Genomic DNA, 8133 nt, shown 5'->3' on the forward strand with positions numbered 1-8133 from the left:
TACTGATGCAGAGGATTTTCCGTTGTCAGATAATTTGCTCTGAACATTGCAGATCTCAGATTTTAATTCGTTAAGCTTTATGAACAAGGAATTCCGATCATCATATAGTTGGATTAATGAGAGCGCCTTCGAGTTTTCACTTCTTAGTGAAGTAACTTCAGCAGATTTTAGAAACCAATTTACCTCATTAAAATAATGATGCTCCAAAAACTGTTCTGTGAGTTCCTTTTGTAACTGATTAGCACTTTGTTGGTGCAAATTTATAGTAAAAGTACTGAGAGCCTGAAAATTGCGCTCTGTTGGCGCCGCAGGCGGCGGGCGAATTGAACTTCTCCGAGCTACAGCACAAACTTTGCAATAATATGCTTTACTGGATTTAAGCAAAAAATCTAATCTGTGATAAATTGACACATGGCAAATAAAATTTGCAACTAATCTTAGGCTGAGCACGATCCACTTTTAGGCCACAAGCACACGGCATTGACGCAAAATAGAGTTTGAATTACGGATAAAATAAAGCAGGTAAAATTTTTTCCGTGCTTGGTAATTGCTGGTTGTTATGCACCATATCTTGGAACACATTATAAAAATTGGCCCATTCTTTAACCTGGCCGTAGAACATAGAATTTTTAATTTTTCTATTCCAAGTTGGCTCGATAGCTAAATTTTGACTGTTCTGATAATAACGTTTTTAATTGCAGAATTTCTTGGTAATATTCCTTTGTAATTTCATTGTACATATCATCAATTTCTTCATTAAAATACATTTGGCAAATTTAATGTCCGATTCTCGGGTTTCTTCAATCGGTATGTTGCCTTTTCTTCCGAAATTCTTCTTTTTGAAGAACTGATACTTTCTTTTATTTTAGCAGGTGTTTAGCTATGGTCATTGTTTTTGAAGTAGTCTTTTTCTCCGATGCCATCTGTCATTAACTTCTCATGATTGACATTCAACTCCTTTTGTAATTTACTGAGAGGTTTAATTGTTTCATCAATTTTTAGTCGTCTCTGTGGTTTACTGGATATAAATTCGCCTGGTTATCAAGGATCTTTTCCCTATTTAAACCCATGTTAAATTTGTCCGCAACTCACAGTTTTTAAATGTTGTGTATTTTCTAAGAGATCGTTGTGGGTAATTGTTTTGCTTCGACTCACAGCCGCTGAATATCTCTTTAGATAACAGTTAGGACACTGCGTTTAATTTCTTTCTAAAACGGTTTATGTGGTCAATTAACTGCGATAATTTACACCGGTCCTACTGTTTTTTTTTTAATTTGCCTTTATTTTTAACAGGGGTTATTTTGGCCGAGCTCTTTATCTATATTCGAAGGACCAAGCTTAATAACTCAAATAACTAAAAAAAAACATCCTAAATGTCTTACCGCTGGTGGGGGACAGAAAATACTTTATTGAGCTGAGAATATTTCATTATTATAGTTTGTTTGACTTCCCACTCTCCGCCGTTGCGTAGAGTGCAATAGGCGTTCCCAATTTTGACAATAATACGGTAATGAGCTCAGTAAGCAAACAAATCGACTATGCAGTGCTCCGATAGTTCGTTCTTCATTATTACGCGCAGATTTATGCGCCATATTAAACTTATGCTCTTTGGAGTTACATCGCAGATCGGTATTAGTAAAAATGGTTTTATTCCATATCTGTGATACCCCCGCAACGATGACCGGTCACTTCTCTCATATTGTCTTTAAAAATGTTTTGTATCACCAGTGTTTCAAGCATCGTGACTTAAATCGTGTTAACTTGCATCTATTGTTAGTATTTGCATGTCGTGGTCACAAATCTTTGGAAAAGTACGCTTCTAAAAGAGTAAATATAAATATCTTTACAATTTATTTCTAACATTACATATATACTAAAGTGTAAATTTCGATAAAAATACAAATGCTCATTGACATTCGGCTTTATTACTCTTAACCTTATATTTTCATCTCCATTCATGGAATTTTTACGAACTGGCTGCAAATGTGAAAAGACATATGTATGTATAGCATGGGTTAAATTTTGAAATATGATGCTTCTTGCTAAATTGCCGTTGGCCTAAAACCGCAACTTTGCTGCTAACTGAATCGGATATTTAGGAAAGCGCTTTTTATTTAATCTATAACGAGCTAAAAGATAATTTGATTTAAAAGCAGATTTGGTAATAACCATAGATATCGTAGGTTGCTTCAGCCCATAGTTAAAATCATTTAAAATTCATTCTTTATAACTACCGTCAGAAAAGAAACGGAAAGTTTGTTTTAGTGCTCCTTAGTCTCATTTATTAGAAAATAAAATTATTCCTCATTCACACGAAAATAACTTATGAACAGGGATGGTCAAAACCTAAGCATGTGCTAAAAGAGCGTAAATGATCGTTTACGTGTACACACGGATTGTCCCTAACACGCACAAACGAAGAACGTAAAACCAGCACTTAGTGCCTAAACAGTCACCGACATTCCTCCATTCCTTACTACCGCCTGTATCAAACCAAATTTGTCAAAAGTTATGCCCGTAATTGCAACGCTGAAATCAGTTGTTCTCTTTTGTTTTCATTTCACCAATGTTGCCATTGTTCTATTTGTATACAAAATTTTTCACACACTTAGTTTTTTTGTTATAATTTTTCATAATGTAAAAGCTCAAACTATAAAGTTTAACTATTTATAAATAAGTGTATTCGACTGTGATTTTGAGTTGTCTTAAGAATATTTCAATTATATTCAAGTTAATTTTTTAATTACTACAAAATATCGAGATTGGCAGCCCTGTGTTGCAAGAGATTGCTCTCTCACTCGTTGCTACGGGAAGATCCAATTTTCGCGGATATCCTACCTTATGGTCTGTTGAAGCGGACGGTAGAAGCGGTGGTGACTGATCATTTACATTGCGCTCTCATAAGATAGGTCGTATCAGCTAATTCGGGACACGGTTTTGCGTCGGTGACTGTTTGTGCCTTGACGATAGGACAAAGCGACGATAAAGTCTGTCTGAAATCAGCAGTTGACTGATGCTGAAAGCAGTCACCGACGCAAAACCGTAGACTGAATCAGCAGATACGATCTATCTTATTAGAGGGCTTCTACCACAGATGACATGATAAGAGAATCTCTCATTTTCCCTAATTTTCCTATCATTCTCTTTCCCTGATTATGAAGATTGCTGATTTCAAAAAGGCGGGAACCCAGAAATAAACCCGCTAAAAGGATCTGACAAAAGCAGTGCGAAACGAAATTTCAAGGAACAACACAAATACTTTTAAATAACGCGCAATTAAATTTTGTTTGCTATTCTTTGTTATAAATTCGAAATATTTGAATTTAAAACGTTAATCATAAAATCATGATGTTTTATTATGAGTTGTATTGTTTCTTGGATATGGTTTTTGTTATTCATACATTATTTTATAATGTTATATGATGTTTAAAAATTTTATAATATGAAATATTTTCAATAGTTGACATGATATGAGAATCTCTCATTTTCCCTAATTTTCCTATCATTCTCTTTCCCTGATTATGAGTTGTATTGTTTCTTTGATATAGTTTTTTCATTCATACATTATTTTATTATGTTATATGATTTTTAAAAAATGTATAATATGAATACACGTTTTTAGGGCTGTATATGAGTGGTCGTGAGCATCTTTTTATGTTAATAATATATAGTAATGCCACAATAGATAAAATGGGGTCAACACTAAACCTATAACCCATATACCTAATATAAGATTTTCAAACTTCCGGTTGGCTTTATTCCGCATATATCAGTCCGTATGGACGATATCGTTAGAAAACTTAAGTGGAGGTACAATATTGGTTTCACTATAGTCTTACACTGAATAAATGTGAATTTAGCATACGAAATACCCAAGTCCCATATGTTACATATGTACATAAAATGATTTTTGTTATTTTTACAAACCTTATGACGAATATGTCGGTCATAGTAAATATAATTAAGCCAGGTCGCAACAGATAGGGACACACCTAGCTTAAGATCATTAGTATTGGTCACTTTTTTAATAAGTTTAACAACGAATGATATAATCTCTTCCTCAGTAACAGGGTTCTTAAAGGCAAACAAGTGAATCTATTTCTTGGATACGACGACATCGAGATCACATAGGCATGAACACCAAGAGCAAGCAAGAGTTGAAGCAGTCGTAGATTTTTTGTTCCTAGTACTGTTGATTTCAAAGTACCATTATCATCAACAGAAGTCGAAGAGTTCGGATTAACAGAATCACCCACGGCATCACCAAAGGCTTAGCAGCAATGATTGAATTGTTTATGGCACTGGCTTGCAAGTGAGCGTTGACATTCCTCCAATTGCAGCGGCTGCAGAAGTATTTGTACCAGCAACAGCAGCAGTGGTGAGAGTGGAGCTGGCAGCAGATGAAGCGGCAGGGAAAGCATTCGATACTGATGCAGAGGATTTGCCGTTGTCAGATAATTTGCTCTGAACATTGCAGATCTCAGATTTTAATTCGTTAAGCTTTATGAACAAGGAATTCCGATCATCATATAGTTGGATTAATGAGAGCGCCTTCGCGTTTTCACTTCTTAGTGAACTAACTTCAGCAGATTTTCGCAACCAATTTACCTCATTAAAATAATGATGCTCCAAAAAATGTTCTGTGAGTTCCTTTTGTAACTGATTAGCACTTTGTTGGTGCAAATTTATAGTAAAAGTACTGAGAGCCTGAACATTGCGCTCTGTTGGCGCCGCAGGCGGCGGGCGAATTGAACTTCTCCGAGCTACAGCACAAACTTTGCAATAATATGCTTTACTGGATTTAAGCAAAAAATCTAATCTGTGATAAATTGACACATGGCAAATAAAATGTGTTTAGCTATCGTCATTGTTTTTGAAGTAGTCTTTTTCTCCGATGCCATCTGTCATTAACTTCTCATGATTGACATTCAACTCCTTTTGTAATTTACTGAGAGGTTTTATTGTTTCATCAATTTTTAGTCGTCTCTGTGGTTTGCTGAATATCTCTTTAGATAACAGTTAGGACACTGCGTTTAATTTCTTTCTAAAACGGTTTATGTGGTCAATTAACTGCGATAATTTACACCGGTCCTACTGTTTTTTTTTAATTTGCCTTTATTTTTAACAGGGGCTATTTTGGCCGAGCTCTTTATCTATATTCGAAGGACCAAGCTTAATAACTCAAATAACTAAAAAAAAACATCCTAAATGTCTTACCGCTGGTGGGGGACAGAAAATACTTTATTGAGCTGAGAATATTTCATTATTATAGTTTGTTTGACTTCCCACTCTCCACCGTTGCGTAGAGTGCAATAGGCGTTCCCAATTTTGACAATAATACGGTAATGAGCTCAGTAAGCAAACAAATCGACTATGCAGTGCTCCGATAGTTCGTTCTTCATTATTACCCGCAGATTTATGCGCCATATTAAACTTATGCTCTTTGGAGTTACATCGCGGATCGGTATTAGTAAAAATGGTTTTATTCCATATCTGTGATACCCCCGCAACGATGACCGGTCACTTCTCTCATATTGTCTTTAAAAATGTTTTGTATCACCAGTGTTTCAAGCATCGTGACTTAAATCGTGTTAACTTGCATCTATTGTTAGTATTTGCATGTCGTGGTCACAAATCTTTGGAAAAGTACGCTTGTAAAAGGGTAAATATAAATATCTTTACAATTTATTTCTAACATTACATATATACTAAAGTATAAATTTCGGTAAAAATACAAATGCTCATTGACATTCGGCTTTATTACTCTTAACCTTATATTTTCATCTCCATTCATGGAATTTTTACGAACTGGCTGCAAATGTGAAAAGACATATGTATGTATAGCATGGGTTAAATTTTGAAATATGATGCTTCTTGCTAAATTGCCGTTGGCCTAAAACCGCAACTTCGCTGCTAACTGAATCGGATATTTAGGAAAGCGCTTTTTATTTAATCTATAACGAGCTGAAAGATAATTTGATTTAAAAGCAGATTTTGTAATAACCATAGATATCGTAGGTTGCTTCAGCCCATAGTTAAAATCATTTAAAATTCATTCTTTATAACTACCGTCAGAAAAGAAACGGAAAGTTTGTTTTAATGCTCCTTAGTCTCATTTATTAGAAAATAAAATTATTCCTCATTCACACGAAAATAACTTATGAACAGGGATGGTCAAAACCTCAGCATGTGCTAAAAGAGCGTAAATGATCGTTTACGTGTACACACGGATTGTCACTAACACGCACAAACGAAGAACGTAAAACCAGCACTTAGTGCTCAAACAGTCACCGACATTCCTCCCTTCCTTACTACCGCCTGTATCAAACCAAATTTGTCAAAAGTTATGCCCGTAATTGCAACGCTGAAATCAGTTGTTCTCTTTTGTTTGCATTTCACTAATGTTGCCATTGTTCTATTTGTATACAAAATTTTTCACACAGTTAGTTTTTTTGTTATAATTTTTCATAATGTAAAAGCTCAAACTATAAAGTTTAACTATTTATAAATAAGTGTATTCGACTGTGATTTTGAGTTGTCTTAAGAATATTTCAAATATATTCAAGTTAATTTTTTAATTACTACAAAATATCGAGATTGGCAGCCCTGTGTTGCAAGAGATTGCTCTCTCACTCGTTGCTACGGGAAGATCCAATTTTCGCGGATATCCTACCTCATGGTCTGTTGAAGCGAACGGTAGAAGCGGTGGTGACTGATCATTTACATTGCGCTCTCATAAGATAGGTCGTATCAGCTAATTCGGGACACGGTTTTGCGTCGGTGACTGTTTGTGCCTTGACGATAGGACAAAGCGACGATAAAGTCTGTCTGAAATCAGCAGTTGACTGATGCTGGAAGCAGTCACCGACGCAAAACCGTAGACTGAATCAGCAGATACGATCTATCTTATTAGAGGGCTTCTACCACAGATGACATGATAAGAGAATCTCTCATTTTCCCTAATTTTCCTATCATTCTCTTTCCCTGATTATGAAGATTGCTGCTTTCAAAAAGGCGGGATGCCAGAAATAAACCCGCTAAAAGGATCTGACAAAAGCAGTGCGAAACGAAATTTCAAGGAACACCACAAATACTTTTAAATAACGCGCAATTAAATTTTGTTTGCTATTCTTTGTTATAAATTCGAAATATTTGAATTTAAAACGTTAATCATAAAATCATGATGTTTTATTATGAGTTGTATTGTTTCTTTGATATGGTTTTTGTTATTCATACATTATTTTATAATGTTATATGATGTTTAAAAATTTTATAATATGAAATATTTTCAATAGTTGACATGATATGAGAATCTCTCATTTTCCCTAATTTTCCTATCATTCTCTTTCCCTGATTATGAGTTGTATTGTTTCTTTGATATAGTTTTTTCATTCATACATTATTTTATTATGTTATATGATTTTTAAAAAATGTATAATATGAATACACGTTTTTAGGGCTGTATATGAGTGGTCGTGAGCATCTTTTTATGTTAATAATATATAGTAATGCCACAATAGATAAAATGGGGTCAACACTAAACCTATAACCCATATACCTAATATAAGATTTTCAAACTTCCGGTTGGCTTTATTCCGCATATATCAGTCCGTATGGACGATATCGTTAGAAAACTTAAGTGGAGGTACAATATTGGTTTCACTATAGTCTTACACTGAATAAATGTGAATTTAGCATACGAAATACCCAAGTCCCATATGTTACATATGTACATAAAATGATTTTTGTTATTTTTACAAACCTTATGACGAATATGTCGGTCATAGTAAATATAATTAAGCCAGGTCGCAACAGATAGGGACACACCTAGCTTAAGATCATTAGTATTGGTCACTTTTTTAATAAGTTTAACAACGAATGATATAATCTCTTCCTCAGTAACAGGGTTCTTAAAGGCAAACAAGTGAATCTATTTCTTGGATACGACGACATCGAGATCACATAGGCATGAACACCAAGAGCAAGCAAGAGTTGAAGCAGTCGTAGATTTTTTGTTCCTAGTACTGTTGATTTCAAAGTACCATTATCATCAACAGAAGTCGAAGAGTTCGGATTAACAGAATCACCCACGGCATCACCAAAGGCTTAGCAGCAATGATTGAATTGTTTATG

Source organism: Bactrocera oleae, chromosome 3, assembly GCF_042242935.1.
Source record: "Bactrocera oleae isolate idBacOlea1 chromosome 3, idBacOlea1, whole genome shotgun sequence".
NCBI lineage: Eukaryota > Metazoa > Arthropoda > Insecta > Diptera > Tephritidae > Bactrocera > Bactrocera oleae.